The following is an 18,668-nucleotide window of genomic DNA, read 5'->3' as shown; positions in this document are numbered from 1 at the left end:
CCCAAGGAGAAGACGGACCTCCAAGACACGAAGCACCGGAGGCTCTCTAGACACCCCGGGTGCCCGCACCATCCACCCCCAGTTGTCCGCACCGTCCACCAACGGGTGCCCGGACCCCCGGTGCCCGACCCTCCCCCGCCGGGGCGATGGAGATGCCCCCCGGGTGCCCGGGCCGCCAACCCCCGGGTGCCCGCCCCCCTCCTTGGCGCCCGCCTCTGACCGGTCCGGGTGCCCGGACCCCTTTACCCCGGGTGCCCGGACCCCTCCGGATGTGCCTGCGTGCACTATGGGCATTTGACCCTTGTACCCCCGTTTTCCCCCAATTTCGCCCCTAGCCTATAAGTACTCTTCTCCTAGTTCATTGTTGGGGTTAGCAAAGTATATGTGAGATATTGAGAGAGCTTTGCTGATCTTCCTCCTCTTGTATATCATGACCTCCTAAGGAGAAGATCCTCGTGTGGATATCAAGGCCTCCTCTTGGAGAAGGATCCCCATCATAGGATCATCAAGACCTCTTTCCTCATAGGATTGGGATGAACTAGTTACCTCTTGTATCTTCTTGTGCTAGATTTGGACCTTTGTATCTCTCTTTGTGTGATTGGATCTAGCACATGTGTGATTGGATCAATTCAATTTGGGTGTTCCTCTTGTTTTCCCCCTTTGCGTTCTTCTTGTTCTTGGGGATTTCCCCTCCAATTCATGAAAGATCTCCATCTAGGGTTCCACCCTACAACAGAGATGCTCTTCGTTCCTCCTTATTATGACTAACTTTATATATAGTATAAAAATATAAAAATTCACAGTGCGGAATAAATATCATTGGGTTCACCATGCAATGCAAATTAACGTTCATACTCCTCCATATAACTTTTTAATGTTGTATATATGTATAAATTCTGAAATAAATTTTTGGCCACACTTTGTGTGGTTTTATTCAAAAGGAATTTTGTATGCAAAATAAACGTGAAAGCTTTTTAGATCAATGGGGTACATGATGTAACATGTGTGAATGTGTAGTTAACGTATTTGGCATGGCAAGGAGACGTATGTCTATGTATTATGTATTCGAGAGAGGCATGGATAGAGGGGCCGGCGGGGGCATGGGAGAGATAGCACGAGAAATGAGAGAGGTCTAGAGAGAGAGAGACAAATAGGATGTCACAGCGAGAGATGCTCTTGAGTGTGTATATGCAAGGGGGGAGGGGATAGAGGCACGAGGAGAAAATATTTTGAGTGGTGTCTGTGTTGGTATGTGTGGGTGTGAGAAGATAACGAGACCTGGGGGCAGAGGGTGTGTCACCGCGTGAAGTCCGGTGGGTCGAGGTGAGGCCCTTGGTTCGGTTTCGTCCTGCGCCACATTGATCGGCTCGTGACGCATTTAGGGAGACCCATGGATGACTAGTCGTACAAGACAAAGATACCCGAGTCGTGAAGAACTCTATGTCCGCGGACAAAGTCGGCTAGGATTTGTAACCCTGGGTCCTTGGACTAAGGTAACCCCTTATCTCTGATATTACCATTCATCCAACCTAACTTTAAGGGGCATCCTACAGAATGCTCTGCTAGAATCATACTCGTCAATTAGAAAGAGAGGTGGAGACAATGCGTGCAAGACATGCCTAAAGATAATGTGCGTGCGGGAGACACGTAGTCAAGTCTATGTATATAGAAAGGGTCGATGGGATTGTGCATGTGTATGCTTGTGAGAGGAAGAGTGCTTGTGTTAAAGGTTAGTGAAAATAGTCGTAAATGGTTGCGAGAGGGAGGGAAGGTTATATCAAGAGCATGTCTGCCAAAAAGACACCTCGGGAGAGAGTGTGTGCGCATGTGTGAGAGACCACCGATGGATATACACCATGTGCGCGTATGTGTGAGAGAGAAAGTCAGCGTGTGTGTGTGGAGGGGCCTATGGAGAGTGAAACTACACGTAAAAAACTGATGTACACATTATTAAAAATATAAATTGTATCCAAATATTAGGATGGGATCATGATATTTGCAATCCGCGTAAGGAACGGTCATTAATCCATCAGACATCTATATTCTATCGAATTTGAGCATGTCTATGTTATTATTCGACATAATTGATCCACAAAGTTAGTATTTTGAACTCCAGACAATTCATCGCTTTAGCAATCGAATATAAACATGAGTATAGTTCATGTTGTGTCTGTAAAGCACAATTTTTGTACATACAAAAGTTACACAATGAACATTATAAATAGCTAGCTATGAACTAGCATACATTTGAATTCAACTTAAGGTGGTTTAAAAAATTCGAATTCAACATGAAGTCCATTCAATTATTTGAATCCGAGATCATGGCATTTGTCAATCATACCTAAATTATGGGGGCACCAATCTTTGCCCTGCTTTTGTACATAATAGCATATATAGTCGTGTACAAAATAGATTCAAATTTACCTCCTCCATTCCAAAATAATCTTAGTTATAGGATTTTCAAGTGTCAAATTTCAAAAAAAGCACATAATTTAATGAGGTTTTCAAACATACAAGGTCAAATTTAACGTTGTCTGTTTAGGTCAATCCTCAAAGTTCAAGAGTACTCTAAACGTGAATGCTTCAGTTTCAAAATTTCGAAAGAAGCGCCAAAAGAGCCTCTACTCGCCCGAAACCGCGTGAGACAAATGTTTGGTAGAAGGAATTACTTTTCTAACTCCGACCCGTGAAACCTACCGGCATGCCATCCAAAGGTCTAAACGGTGGTAGGTTTGTAGCTTCATCTAGACGCCACACAACTACCTCCGAAAAATATTCATACACCATGGCCGCCTAAGCACACATGTGCTCGGCCGAAAGCGCTCCCGCCCACTATTTGGGACACCTGGGATTACCGTCCTACCCCCGACCAGCAGTAGGTCTTAAATTTAAGAGGGGGCAAAGTTTGTACTTTCCCCAAATTTCAAACAATCGTGTCCCATCTGTTCAAAAAAACCAAAAACAAGCGCGTCCCAGAACGAAACATGGTTCCCCCTTAGCTCCCCCCGTCCGATTCCCCATTCGTACTCCGTGGGCGCCAAAACTACCTCTCTAGCAGCCGCGAAACCCCACCTTCCTCCGTCCGCCACCCCATCCCACCCATCAACCACCGCCCTCCTCCATCACGCCGGAGGCGATACCCCGACGTCGTCGTCCACCACTACCGCAACCGCAACGCCCTCCACGGCTAGTAGTTGAAGCCGAGGCTGAGCTGCCTCCAGGACGCCGACGTGCGCCGTACCCGAGCCAGTTCAACCACGTCGTCCTGCGCCTCACTGTTGCCGCTCCAACATCGCCATCGTCCACTGCACCGGAGTTGTTCCAGCTACGCTGTCCTTCGCCGCCTCGGATCTGCTTCCCCTCCACTCATAGACGGCCACCGCAACACAGTCAACAATTTGGCCATGGGTTCGTCCAAGTCTCCACCCTCCTCCCAAACATCGGTTCCCCCGGTAAAAAGAAGAAAATCGTCGCAATATCATGAGGACACAACACTGGCAACCGGAAATGGTACTCCTCTTCCCTTATTCATGCAAATCTTACGTGTCTTCTTGCACGATATTCATACCACAGAAGACACTAGTTGATCGCTTCTTCCTACACCTTCTTCCTGATACTAGATGTTCCTAGTAACTCGTGATGCACAAGGTTTCTCCTCATATACTATTTCACCTTAGCTAGAGGTCCGTCGCCCCCTGGATTTCAATTCCTGATAAGTTGATTCCCAATTAAAGGAAGCATTCCCCGGCGTCACAGGCGCTAGTCCGCCTATTACACCGGGAAGCAGCGCCTCAGTGTTTATCTTAGGGGTGTGTGGGGCCTAGGAGTTGCTGGCGCCTGATCTGGAGGTCGGCCGGGCTTAAAGGGATGGCCGGGGGGCGCTGCCAAGCACGGTGGCGGTGTGAGGTCGAGGAGTGGGCGGGGCGGCGGAGGCAGGGGTCTGGGCCGGTGGTCGCTGGCGGTTCGAGAAAGATCGTCAACAGTGACTGGCGGGAGGTAGACGAAGGCCATCTGCCCGTTCCTTATAGATCGGACGCTTCATAAAAAAATCGACTGACCTATTTATTTTCAGTCGACTGTTATTTTGATAGGACCACATGTGGTGGTGTGCTGGAGGAGTACCTGCATTTCCCAGCCATCCCTGTGCTCATATATTCCAAAATCATATGGAGTAGAATCTAATTTTGTTTGCCATGAAATGTTGTAGAGCTATCATATGTCTCCTGTCATTTATTTTTCAGCCACCTGCTATCTGCTACTTTTATAGTGCACTAGTTCTGCACACACTTCACCCATACTCTCACTATTGTTTTTTTATGCATGGGTATTTCAGACTCTGCCAACCGGTTGATAGAAGCACAAAATAAAAGAGAGAAGCAGCTCCAGCTTTCTTTGGTCTTAGGCAAGACACGTTTCAGCGCTATAAAGGGTGCAGTGTCAGCAGATGGAGACGGTAAACGTAGCTCTGGAGTTGATGATCTCACTCACCAGGAACCACCATCCCAGGTGCTTGCTTTAACTTCGCGTTGTCATATGTGGTTGCATGTTGCATATGGTTTTTAGCTTGTATTCGAAAGACCAAGGTCAGTCTTTATTAAGATAAGGAAAGATATTTTTTACCTGAACCACCATCTCGGGAGCACCAGAAGACAAATAGCTAGTCAGGGCACTGGCCGAGCCAGTGATAAGCCCAACACAGACATGCATCACGTAGAAGCCAACTAAAAAGCCACGATGGTGGCGAAGCAGCCCGCCTTCCACCAGGCTCTCAGGTCCTCGATGATCATGCTCACCACTCCAGCCGGATGTGTAGCTTGTATAGCTTCCAATTTGGCTAAATTGCATATGCTTAGCTTCTCCAATTACTTAATGCTTTTGCATGATCATCCTCTCAAGAAAAATGAAATACTTGATATCTTTTATAATGGACTAACCGATGCTTCTAGGGACCACCTAGATAGTTGTGCTGGTTGTGTTTTCAGGGAACGAACTATTGAGCAAGCTGAATTGCTATTGAATAATATATTGAGTAATGATAATGATTGGACCCTTCCCGAACCAACTCCTAAGCCAACTCCGAAGAAGAGAGGCATTCTATTTCTCAGTCCTGAAGATATGCAAGAGGGAAAGAAATCTATGAAAGAAAAAGGTATTAAAGCTGAAGATGTTAAGAATTTATTACCTATTGAAGAAATACATGGTCTTGATAACCCGACACAGGTAGTGGAGGTAAATTCTCTCTATAGATTTGATGAAGGTGATATTCCTCATAATAAGTCTGCTAGTCAATGCTTTGATGAGTTTGATAACTTCATTGTTAAACAAGAAAATATCAATGCTTATATTAGTAGACAATTGAAACGTAACGCTTATATGCTTTGACTGCTTGGGTGATTATATGAGTGGAACTATTAATGATCTTAATATTATTAGTAAGCATGCTTCCATGGTGAAAACTTAAGTCGAACAAGTTCTCAAGGCACAGAGTGATTTGTTGAATGAGTTGAATAGTAAGAACAATGATAATGCTGTTAGGGTTATGACTAGACGTGGTAAAATGACCCAGGAACCTTTGTATCCTGAGGGCCATCCTAAGAGGATTGAGCAAGATTCTCAGAGAATTAATACTGATGCACCTAGTCCTTCTAAAAGGAATAAAGAAAGGTGATAGGACTTTGCATGCTTCTAGTGAACCTGTTATAGATACACCTGAAAATCCAAATGATATTTCTATTTCTGATGCTGAGACACAACCTGGTGATGAACATGAACCTAGTGCTAATGTTAATGATGATGTTCATATTGATGCTCAACCTATTAATGATAATGACGTGGAGGTAGAACCTGCTGTTCATCTTGAAAACCCACAACCTAAGAATCAACGTTATGGTAAGAGAGACTTCATTGCTAGGAAACTGTCACGCCCCGGACACACCCGCCGGTGGTCGTTACTCCTGGCGGGATCTAGACTGGCCCCACAGATCAATACTAGTCTTTTCTGCGCACTTTGTCCTCACTCGTGCGCACCCGGGAGCAACTTCCCGGTCAGTCACCCATCCTGAAACTACTCCAAGCTGAGCATGCTTAACTTTGGAGTTCTTTCCGAATGGGCTCCTGGAAAAGAAGGAATTCCTTATTGATATGAATAGTCTGACATCCCTAATAATCCAGGTTATCACATACACCCCCACTCAGAGGAACCGACGTCCTCGTCGGGCCACAGGAACGTTCCCTCTTGGCACATACGTCTGTGCATCCAGTCCGGTACATGTGCCACGCCGTGTGCCACAACGGGTCACAAAAGTCATGAAAAACATGACCGTGCACCTGTCCGCAAACATCCGTGTAACCACGAGGGTCGGCTCTGATACCAACTTGTCACGCCCCGGACACACCCGCCGGTGGTCGTTACTCCTGGCGGGATCTAGACTGGCCCCACATATCAATATTAGTCTTTTCTGCGCACTTTGTCCTCACTCGTGCGCACCCGGGAGCAACTTCCCAGTCGGTCACCCATCCCGAAAATGCTCCAAGCTGAGCATGCTTAACTTTGGAGTTCTTTCCGAATGGGCTCCTAGAAAAGAAGGAATTCCTTATTGATATGAGTAGTCTGTCATCCCTAATAAGCCAGGTTATCACAGAAACATGGTAAAGCAAGAGAACCATGGGTTCAGACGCAAATGCCCTTTCCTCCTAAACCATCCAAGAAAAAGGATGATGAGGATTTTGAGCGCTTTGTTGAAATGCTTAGACCTGTCTTTTTGCGTATGCGTTTGACTGATATTCTGAAAATGTCTCCTTATGTTAAGTATATGAAGGAGATTGTTACAAATAAAAGAATGACGTCAAAAGCAGAAATTTCCACCATGCTTGCTAATTATACTTTTAAGGGTGGAATACTAGAAACTAGGAGATCCAGGAATACATACTATACCTTGCTCCATTAAAAGAAATTAAGTTAAAACTGCTCTATGTGATCTTGGAGCCGGTGTTAGTGTTATGTCATTCTCTTTATATCGTAGACTTGAATTGAATAAGTTGGCACCAACTGAAATCTCTTTGCAAATGGCCGATAAATCAATTGTTATACCCATCGGAATTTGTCAGGATGTACCTGTCATAGTTGCGAATGTTACTATCTTAACGGACTTTGTTATTCTTGATATGCCCAAGGATGACAGTATGTTGATCATCCTTGGTAGACCTTTTTTGAATACTACAGGGGCTGTTATTGATTGCAACAAGGGCAATGTCACTTTTCATGTTAATGGTAATGAGCATACGGTACACTTTCTGAAGAAACAACCTCAAGTGAATAGCATCAATTCTATTGGAAAAATTTCAACTATCGCTATTGGAGGTTTTGAACTCCCTATTCCTACTATCAAAAAGAAATATGATATTCTTATTGTTAGGGACATGCATATCCCCGTTGAGGTAACCTAGTGTTATTCAAAAATTCTCCGGTATCATGTCATTCGAAAGAAGTTTGTTAATAAGACTTAATTAACCATGTTAATGGATTTCTTTTGATGGGTATGAGATGGATGAATCTAGTCAACACAACTTTCTGTAAACACTTTTTTACTTTCTGTTACTTGAATAAATAAAGCAAAAATACTATTATTTGTGTGTTTTCTGAATTATTCGTGCAATAAAAAATGTCCCCAAAAAAGTTCTCCAAATGCCCTGAAAATTGCGTATGTTTTTATAGAATATTTGAGAATTTTTGGCACTGAGAACACACCAGGGGGCTGCATGATACATGTAGGATCAAAAGTATGTCTAGAGGGGGGGGTGATTAGACTACTTGACCAAATAAAAATCTAGCCTTTTCCCAATTTTAAGTCTTGGCAGATTTTAGCAACTTAGCACAAGTCAAGCAATCAACCTACACATGCAAGTCTAAGAGTATTGTCGGATCTCGGGTTCCTGCAAAACCCTAAAGGTTCGAACACTGGGGTGCGCACGAAGATCTCCCCCTACCAGATCACGCCCTCAACCTCGCCACGATCTCAAAGGCTAGCTCGACAAAGTCGCAACACAAGATTTATACTGGTTCGGGCCACCATTGTGGTGTAATACCCTACTCCAGTGTGGTGGTGGTGGATTGCCTCTTGGGCTGAGGATGAACAGTACAAGGGGAAGAACAGCCTCCTGAGGAGAGGTGTTCTTGTGCTTTGTGTGGGTGAAGATTGCTCAAGGTCAGTTCGAGCTCCCTCCTACTGTGGTGGATAGTCCTATTTATAGAGGCCCCGGTCCTCTTCCCAAATATTGAGCGGGAAGGGATCCCACAATGGCCAATTTGAAAGCGGACAGCTAGTACAACTTATCCTGACAAAAGTAGTCTTCGTTGCCACAGGCTCTGGTGGTGACGCCGTCTTGGGCTCCATAGTGACCTCCGTCCTGCCGTCCTACTGGTCTTGGTCTCGTTGCAGCGATGTGGAAACCTTTGCCTGATGCCTCGGAACTCCTCGCCTGCGCTTGCCTCCTTAGCACCAAAGAGGAAGCAAGGACACTGCGTGCACTGGCGCCCGCTGTCGGTGTCAAAACCGGCGGATCTCGGGTAGGGGGTCCCGAACTGTGCGTCTAGGATCGATGGTAACAGGAGACGGGGGACATGATGTTTACCCAGGTTCGGGCCCTCTCTATGGAGGTAATACCCTACTTCCTTCTTGATTGATCTTGATGAATATGAGTGTTACAAGAGTTGATCTACCACGAGAACGTAATGGCTAAACCCTAGAAGTCTAGCCTATGTGAATATGGTAATGAATATATCCCCTTATCCGGACTACGCTCTCCGGTTTATAGACATCGGAGAGATCTAGGGTTACATGGAGTCGGTTACATCAGGGGGAATGTACATAGTCGGTTGCCAAGCTTGCCTTCCACGCCAAGTAGAGTCCAATCCGGACACGGGCCTAGTCTTCGGTCTTCATGTCTTCACAGCCCATCAGTCCGGCCCAATGAATAATAGGCCGGACGCCCAAGGACCCCATAGTCCAGGACTCCCTCAGTAGCCCCTGAACCTGGCTTCAAATACGAGGAGTCCGGCGCGCAGATTGTCTTCGGCATTGCAAGGCGGGTTCCCTCCTTTCGAACTCCAGAATAGTCTTCGGATGTAGTAAGTATATCCGGACCTGTGTATATAATTGCAGAGAATACAATAGTCCACGAGTCCAATTTTGCTGACAACTGTTTATGACATCATATCATGCCCGCCCGGTTACTATTTCCAACCGTTGGCTAGCACATCGCCCCATGTCTCGGGACGCGATTTCACCGGCACGTCTTGTCAAGGCAGAGATCATGTTCCCTTATTTACGGGATTTTCATTAATGCAGGCGTGGGTAACCCAACCTGTCGGTGTCAAAACCGGCGGATCTCGGGTAGGGGGTCCCGAACTATGCGTCTAAGGTAGATGGTAACAGGAGGCAGGGGACACAATGTTTACCCAGGTTCGGGCCCTCTCGATGGAGGTAATACCCTACTTCCTGCTTGATTGATCTTGATGATATGAGTATTACAAGAGTTGATCTACCACGAGATCGTAGAGGCTAAACCCTAGAAGCTAGCCTATGATTATGATTGTTCTTGTCCTATGGACTAAACCCTCCGGTTTATATAGACACCGGAGGGGGCTAGGGTTACACAGAGTTGGTTACAAGGGAGGAGATCTACATATCCGAATTGCCAAGCTTGCCTTCCACGCAAAGGAGAGTCCCACCCGGACATGGGACGAAGTCTTCAATCTTGTATCTTCATGGTCCAACAGTCCGGCCAAAGTATGTAGTCCGGCTGTCCGAGGACCCCCTAATCCAGGACTCCCTCAGTAGCCCCTGAACCAGGCTTCAATGACGATGAGTCCGGCGCGCAGATTGTCTTCGGCATTGCAAGGCGTGTTCTTCTCCAAATTTCGAGTACCTATCGAGTAGTGTCCGGCTTCCCATGAATGTTGCACCCATTGGCTTCTGCGCTTAATAATGGCTATCTTCCACGTGTCGAGCGAATGCGAGAAGTCGGGGCATTTTTACACTTGCCACCCTAACCATGTGAGTAAATTGTCTATTTAAAGAGCCGGGGATCCTCAGATCTAGATCACACCATCCTCCCACAGCGAGTATCCATCGGAGCGCGCCCGGAAAAGTCCATCCCATCATGGCCGGCCATCGCAGCTCCTCCTCTCGCTCCCGTAGCACTAAGCCAGGCAATTGGAAGAAGTGTTCCGTCCCCCACAGCCAATTAGTAGAGTTACAGACCCAGGGGTTTCTCCCTCCTGCGTATATGGTCCCCGTCCGAGCCGGACTAGCCACTTACAATGGCGGGGAGCAAGCGGAGAGCTTTCCCAACCCATCCATGGGGGAGCGGGTATGCCTTGTCCCTTACTTATTAAGGGGACTTGGATTTCCAATCCATCTGTTCCTCCGCGGGCTCCTGGAGTTCTACGGCCTCCAGCTGCATAACTTTACTCCCGCCTCCATATTACACATCGCTGGCTACGTCGCCCTTTGCGAGCTGTTTCTGGGCTGCGAAGCTCATTTCGAGCTATGGCAGAGGCTATTCTGCCTTGTGCCCCGTACACAGGAGGGGTCAATATATCAAGTGGGCAGAGCCGAAATATGGTGCATCGCCGGGACCGGATACCTGTCCGGTACTCCGAAGAAGACATCCGAAGACTGGCCTTCAGAGTGGTTTTATATGGAGGACGTCCCCCTTCCGGACCCTATTCGGATGGGCCTTCCTGAGTTCAATAACGCCCCTTTGAAGAAACGCCGCAGCTGGCGCCCCGGAGCCCCCAGGAGGAAGATAACAGAGAGGTCCTTTACCTGATGGGCCGTATGAAAACGCTGGCCAAATCAGGACTGACAATAATCGAGGTTATTCAATATGTATAATGCGGGGGGTGCAGCCACTTCAATATCGGGGACAACCCATGTGGCACTTCAATGGAGAAGACGATGCCACCCGCTGCGGCCGTAAAGGTCCGGACTCCGCTGCTGCTCTAGCGAAAATACTATCCGATTTATATAAAGGAGAGGAAGAGGAGTTCATCCGCATTAAGCCACGGGATGGATTCTCCATGTACAACCCCCCAAACTGGGTGAGCTGCTACTTTTTACTCCAGACCTTCCCGCATCCTTCGTCATAAATATTTACCTTGCTATTTCATAGCAGGAACTGCGAAAAGCTGTGAGGGAGGTCCACAGCCCGTCTCCACAGCCAGAGGACCCTGACCGGGCCCTCGACCCCGGACTCGAAGAAGATCCGGACATATTTGTGGAGCTCATCGACAGGACGTTCTATCAGTTAAGCTGCGACGGTGCCATGGTGGCCATCATAACCGATTATCCTGGACTGCTCCCTGCATCGCATGTAAGTAAAACCGGAGTCCCAACTTCCAAGAAGGATCCCTTTTTTGCACTTCACCCACCGCACACATATGGTGTCTTACAGGGAAGGCCCTTGGGACGCCATGCCGAACCCGCAGTGACTCACCAACAAGGGGCACCGAAACCGGTTAGGCTTAAAAGGAAGGCGGTCAGGACTGAGACGCCATCGCAGAGGTATGAAAAAGAACCCTGCTCCGTGGTTGTCGTCTTTAATATATAATAACGTCCATGGTTCCTGGCAGGAAAAACGCTCGCCGGACCGTATCCGGAGAGCCTGCCGGCCACGCCTCCACCAGCCGGGCTCCAGAGCCGGACTCAGAGGCAGATGCTAACGTGGGGACAATGCCGGATGTTCCTCCTACAAAGGATGAGGATAGGTTGTCCGCTACGAATTCCGAAGTGGAGAGTGCCATGAATCACAGGCGTCGCCGGGCCGTACTCCGCGACCCTGGTTTCTCTGAAGAGGCGTTCGATGCCTTCGACTCAGGCGACGCGTACATCCGAGCTGCTCAAAATGGTCTTGCCAGAGCCACGTACCAGTATGTAAAGGATATACGGGTAAGAATATCTGATAATTATGTATATCAGTAGCCCCTGAGACTTGGAACAGTTGGCACAACTGATTTAAGGATCATTATTTGCGTAGGTTCTTATGGAGAAGAATACCTAGTTGTCTCAAGAGCTGGAGGAGTGCAAAGCCCAGCTATGGGCCGCAGTTGCCGCAATGAAGGAGTCCAAGAAGGCCCCATCTGGTAACACTTGTTCCTATCGAAAAGAATGACATATACCAGCTAGTATTCGGCATGCATGCAAATCTAACAATAGATTCTGCAGATGATACAGGAGTGAATCCGGAGGTTGTGCGAGGGGATGAGCAACATGCTCAACGACAACTAGAGGCTGGCGAGCGCGTGCTTACGCAGGTTAGGCGGGAGAAAAACGATCTCCAAGATGCCAATACCCGGTTGGGCGTTGAACTGAAAGATGTTCGGGCCCAGCTTGCTGACTCCGTAAAGGAGAATAAGAGGCTTCGACGCGGCATTTTGAGTAAGTGCTTGAACGAACCTTTACAGAGTTCGGCGAAGAAACCGGCTAACAGAGTTATATCTGTAGGTAGTCGTCCCGCAGAGGAGATGCCCGGGTCTGTGGGTGATCTTCTGCCAGAGCTCTCACAACTGCACGAACAAGTTCGGCAGGTGATGTAGGGTATTGCCCAGGCCTTGTGGCCATCCGCCTCCCTGCCAGGAGGCATGGGGGAGCATGTAGAGATGCTCAAGGGAGCGCGGCGGCGCTTCCGATTATGGAAGATATCTGCCTGCCGATAAGGTGCAAGGGAAGCCTGGGCCATGGTGAAGACTCGATATACCAAGGCTGACCCGAACCACATGGCCGAGGTCGGACCTGTGGGGTCTGATGGGAAAGAGATCCCCGTCAGTTTGGTGTATGACCAAGTGAAATTAGCCGCAAAGTATTCCCAAGAGGATTGTAGGCTAGACAGCCTGTTGAATGGTATAGAAGAAGAATTTAGTCAGTCTAAGTGACTGTGTACTTCAAGTGACATATATTGTCCCTAGCCGGATTGTAAATCATTTGTCATGGCGGACCTTTTCGCTTCGACCACCGGACCTGACAGTCCAGAGTGTATCCGAATACCCGCTCAGTTATGTAAAAACCGGGGTACGCGTGGAAACCAGGCGTAGGGGTCATAAGTGCTTGAACAGACAAGTAGCCAACTAGCTATGTTATATTACATGGATAGTAAGAAACATCTTCCATGGAGAATAGTTCCGTTAAGGGTTCCTTTCCCTGGGTACGCATACATTAATGTGCATGTCCGAACTGTGAAAAGAGACGTAGGATATAAACATCTCGGGGCATGTATTACAATAACTAAAAGTCATCTTTTGTTCACCGACCGAATATTCCCTTAAGAACGCTAGCTTTCGGCTTCACCCAGTCTGAGGTACACATCCGGCTGACCCGGCAGTAACAATCGCAGAGGTGCTCCCCTTATACCCTAGCCGAATTAACGGGAATGTAGGGCATAAACACAAGAGCCAGGCAACCCAGCTTGGCCAAAACTTAAGTCATATCGATGCATATAATGGCAAAGAAAAGGTAAATGTGGAAAAGTAACACATGTGCGGGGTGCATAGAGCCCGGAACATAGTTATATTAAGCTTCTGTATAAGAATCCCCCAGGTATAGTGAGCACGCCCAGCACGTCAAGATTGTGTAGTCAAGACACATTTTAACCTTTTAAGGCCGTGAAGAAAAAGTGAAGAAAGAAAGAAAGAAAAGACAGATAACAGATATATATATATATATAATTGACGGAGGTAAGGAGACGAACATAGAGTCTGGTACTAGGCGTAGAACCTTCGGAGTCTGGCCGCGTTCCATGGGTTTGGCTCGAGTCGATTGTCCGATGCATCCCTTAGACAGTACACTCCACCGGTCAGAACTTTGTCAATAACGAAGGGACCTCCATTTGGGCTTGAGCTTGTCCTTTTTCTTCTCTGGTAGGCGTAGAACGAGTTCGCCAACGTTATAAGTTTTGGCCTGTACTTCTCTGCTTTGATACCGTCGAGCCTGTTGCTGATAGAATGAGGAGCGGGCTTTTGCCACGTCACGCTCCTCCTCCAGGGCATCCAAACTGTCCTGCCGATCAAGCTCGGCTTCTTTCTCTTTGTACATGCGCACTCAAGGTGAGTCATGAATGATGTCGCAGGCAGTACTGCCTCTGCGCCGTACACCATAAAAAACGGTGTGTATCCGGTAGTGCGATTCGGCGTGGTCCGCAGCCGCCATAGTACGGAGTCGAGCTCCTCAACCTAGTGCGTATCTGATTCCTTCAAGGATCGCACTAATCTAGGTTTAATGCCGCTCATAATGAGACCATTTGCTCGCTCGACTTGACCGTTTGTTTGGGGGTGATAGACGGAGGCATAATCGAGCTTAATGCCCATATTGCCGCACCAAGTTTTTACCTCGTCGGCTGTAAAGTTCGAGCCGTTATCGGTGATGATGCTGTGGGGGACACCGTAACGGTGTACAACCTCGGATATGAAGTCTATCACTGGTCCGGACTCGGCCGTTTTCACTGGTTTGGCTTCTATCCATTTGGTGAATTTATCCACGATGACCAATAGGTACTTTTTCTTATGGCTTCCTCCTTTAAGGGGTCCGACCATATCAAGCCCCCAGACCGCAAAGGGCCAAGTAATGGGGATTGTTCGAAGAGCGGTAGGTGGAAGATGGCTTTGGTTTGCAAAAAGCTGGCAACCGACGCAACGTTGGACGAGGTCCTGTGCGTCTGCTCGGGCCGTCGGCCAGTAAAAACCTGTACGGAAGGCCTTGCTTACAAGGGCCCGAGCTGCGGCGTGGTGGCCGCCGAGTCCAACATGAATTTCTGCCAAAAGTTGCCGTCCTTCCTCTTCGGAGATGCACCTTTGAAGTACTCCGGCAGCGCTTTTCTTATAAAGCTCTCCCTCGTGGACCTTGTAGGCTTTAGACCGCCGCACAATGCAACGTGCCTCGTTTGGGTCCTCAGGGAGTTCTTGCCTAGTTAGGTAAGCCAAGAAGGGTTCTGTCCACGGGGCGATGACAACCATAATCACGTGGGCCGAAGGTGTTATTTCGGTGGCAGAGCCTCCGATTACGTCAGAGTGTTCGGGATCTGGCGTTGTGGCCGGATCCGGACTGTTGTTGCCGGTCTCCCCTTCCCACACCAGGATGGCTTAAACCGCCTTTCCAAGAAGATATTAGGTGGGATAGGGTTGTGCTTAGCACCGATGCGGGCGAGGATATCCGCCGCTTGATTATTTTCTCGGACCACATGGTGGAATTCGAGCCCCTCGAACTGAGCTGACATTTTGAGGACGGCGTTGCGGTAAGCCGCCATTTTTGGGTCCTTGGCGTCAAAGTCTCCATTTATTTGAGATATTGCGAGGTTCGAATCCCCACGCACCTCTAGGCGTTGAATGCCCATGGAGACTGCCATCCGGAGACCATGCAACAGGGCCTCATATTCTGCTGCATTGTTGGAGTCTGTGTATAATATTTGGAGTACGTATTGGACTGTATCTCTAGTGGGGGATGTCAGGACGATGCCTGCCCCCAGACCAGCCAGCATCTTAGAGCCGTCAAAGTGCATGATCCAATTGGAGTACGCGCCATACTCTTTAGGGAGTTCGGCTTCTGTCCATTCGGCGACGAAATCAGCCAGTACTTGTGACTTAATGGCTCGCCGTGGTTTGTATGTTATGTTGAACGGGAGGAGCTCAATAGCCCATTTAGCAATTCGGCCCGTGGCATCATGGTTATTTATTATGTCGTTGAGTGGTACTTCAGAGGCCACCGTAATTGAACACTCTTGAAAGTAGTGTCGTAGTTTCCGGGATGCCATGAAGACCGCGTATGCTATCTTTTGATAATGTGGGTACCGTGATTTGCATGGAGTGAGGACAGTGGATACGTAGTATACCGGCTTTTGAAGCGGGAACTTATGTCCGTCCGTCTCTCGTTCGACGACGAGCACTGTGCTTACAACTTGGTGTGTTGCCGCTATATATAATAGCATTGGTTCGCTGATATTTGGCGCGGCCAAGATTGGGTTGCTGGCCAAGACGGCTTTTATTTCTTCCAATCCGGCCATGGCCGCATCCGTCCACTCGAAGTGTTCGGTGCGTCGAAGAAGGCGATAAAGAGGTAGTGCCGTTTCTCCCAATCGGGAGATAAAGCGGCTTAAGGCAGCCACACATCCAGTTAATTTCTGGATTTGCTTGAGGTCTGTTGGGATAGCCAACTGTGACAGAGCTCGGATTTTGGCTGGATTTGCTTCAATTCCTCTATTGGAAACGATGAAGCCCAAGAGCTTACCGGCGGGCACGCCGAAAACGCATTTTTTCGGATTGAGCTTAATGTCATATGTTCGGAGATTGTCGAACGTGAGCCTCAAGTCGTCTATTAAGGATTCGACGTGTCTGGTTTTAATGACCACATCGTCTACGTATGCCTCCACTGTTTTGCCGATTTGTGTTTACAGGCATGTCTGAATCATGCGTTGATAGTTTGCACCGGCGTTTTTGAGCCCAAAAGGCATGGTGTTGAAACAGAAGGGGCCATATGGAGTGATGAATGCCGTTGCGGCTTGATCGGACTCTGCCATCTTAATTTGATGGTATCCGGAGTATGCGTCGAGGAAACACAATGAGTCGTGACCTGCGGTAGCGTCGATAATTTGATCTATGCGGGGAGGGGGAAGGGATCCTTGGGGCAAGCCTTGTTAAGGTCCTTGAAATCGACACATAGGCGCCAGGATTTGTCCTTCTTTGGTACCATTACCAGGTTTGCTAGCCAGTCTGTATGTTTTATTTATCTAATGAATCCAGCCTCGAGTAACTTGGCTAGCTCCTCTCCCATGGCTTGTCGCTTAGGCTCTGAGAAACACCGAAGAGTCTGCTTGACCGGCTTGTATCCCTTTAGAATGTTTAGGCTATGCTCGGCCAGCCTGCGTGGGATTCTTGGCATGTCTGAAGGATGCCAGGCGAAGATGCCCCAATTCTCACGCAAGAACTCCCGCAGTGCGGCGTGTGTTGTGGGGTTCAGCTGTGCCCTGATGGATGCTGTTTTTGTCGGGTCCGTTGGGTGGACCTGCAATTTGACTATTTCGTCCGCTAGCTTAAAAGAGGTGGACTTGGGTCTTTTGTCGAGTATCACGTCGTCCCTGTCCACTGTGGAGCGCAGCGCAGTTAGTTCATCGGCTGCAAGGGCTTCGGATAACGCCTCGAGGGCCAGTGCGGCGGTTTTATTTTCGGCGTGGAGTGCTATGTCCGGATCACTAGCTAGAGTGATGATTCCATTGGGCCCGGGCATTTTGAGCTTCATGTACCCGTAATGGGGTATATCTTGGAAGATCGTGAATGCCTCCCGCCCTAAAAGGGCGTGGTATCCGCTACTGAACGGGGCCACTTGGAATGTGATTTCTTCGGACCTATAATTCTCCGGCGTGCCGAATACCACATCTAGTGTGATTTTTCCCGCACATCATGCCTCCCGACTAGGGATGATTCCTCTGAAGGTCGTGCTGCTTTGCTCAATGCGGCTCTGGTCTATTTCCATTTTGTTAAGAGTCTCCTCGTAGATGAGGTTTAATCCGCTGCCACCGTCCATGAGCACTTTAGTAAGCCGGAAGCCGTCCACAGTTGGACTAAGGACCAAAGCGGCTGGTGCTCGGGCTGTTCAGAATTGAGGTTCGTCACTGGCATTGAAGGTTATGGCCGTGTCGTTCCATGGATTTATTGCTGCGACTGGCAGACTTCGGCAAGGCTGCGGAGTGCTCGCTTGCGCCTATTATTTGAGGCGAAGGTCTCAAAGATTGTCAATATTGTATTGTTATTTTCCACGGGATGGTGCTCTGTGGTATTGTTGATGAGGAGATCCTCGCCACTCTTGGCCACCTGCCGGAGTATCCAACATGCTCTAAGGCTGTGTGTTGGCATGGTATCCGGTGTACTGTGAATTTTGCATGGCCCATTGAGCCATCCCTCCAATATAGTTCCACGCCCTGTAGTGGGCTTTGATTTCTTTGTAATTGGATCGGGTGAGTTATGAGAGTACACCCTTTTAGTTCAGACGGGGGCTTTAGTGAGAGCCGGAGAATCCCAGAATTTTGTTTGGGTTTTCCAGGCACTTTCCATCGCATAGTACTTCTGTACTATGGCCGCCAAGTCAGCTAAGTGTGCTATGTCACGGCGACTTATGGCGTTGAGGATTCCCTTGTCCATGCAATATTTGCAAAAGAATGAAATTGCGTCTTCCTCGCGACAGTCCTTGACCTTGCTCATTACAAGGAGGAATCTGGCCCAATAGACTGGGGCTCTTGTCTAATGTGGAAAAGATCACTTACGTCTGGGTGGGTGGGTAGATTTAGGTCCAAACCCTGACCCGATGTGAGACCCAGGGGCGGAGGAGTTTCTGAGCTTCGCAGTTCGGGCTCCGGGATGTTTCCCAATAGTTTTGGCCCGCTGTCTGATTCTAGGTTCGAAGCTTGGGCCATGTCCTCCCGTAGACGGGTATCCGGCTCGGAGAGCTCGGGAATCCGGACATAGTTTGTCCTCAAAATAGAGGAAGAATTGCTACATTGCTCCTCCATCACCGCTATCTGATGGGAGACCGGCGGAGAGTTAATCTCCCTTTGGTCGGGTTTAAGCCCGATCCGATCATAGTCCATAGCGACTCCCAGGGCGGCGATGTGATCCAAGAGCTCGTTCA

The sequence above is a fragment of the Aegilops tauschii genome, chromosome 7, assembly GCF_002575655.3.
Source record: "Aegilops tauschii subsp. strangulata cultivar AL8/78 chromosome 7, Aet v6.0, whole genome shotgun sequence".
Classification (NCBI taxonomy): domain Eukaryota; kingdom Viridiplantae; phylum Streptophyta; class Magnoliopsida; order Poales; family Poaceae; genus Aegilops; species Aegilops tauschii.
Note: the sequence above shows the minus strand (reverse complement) of the source record.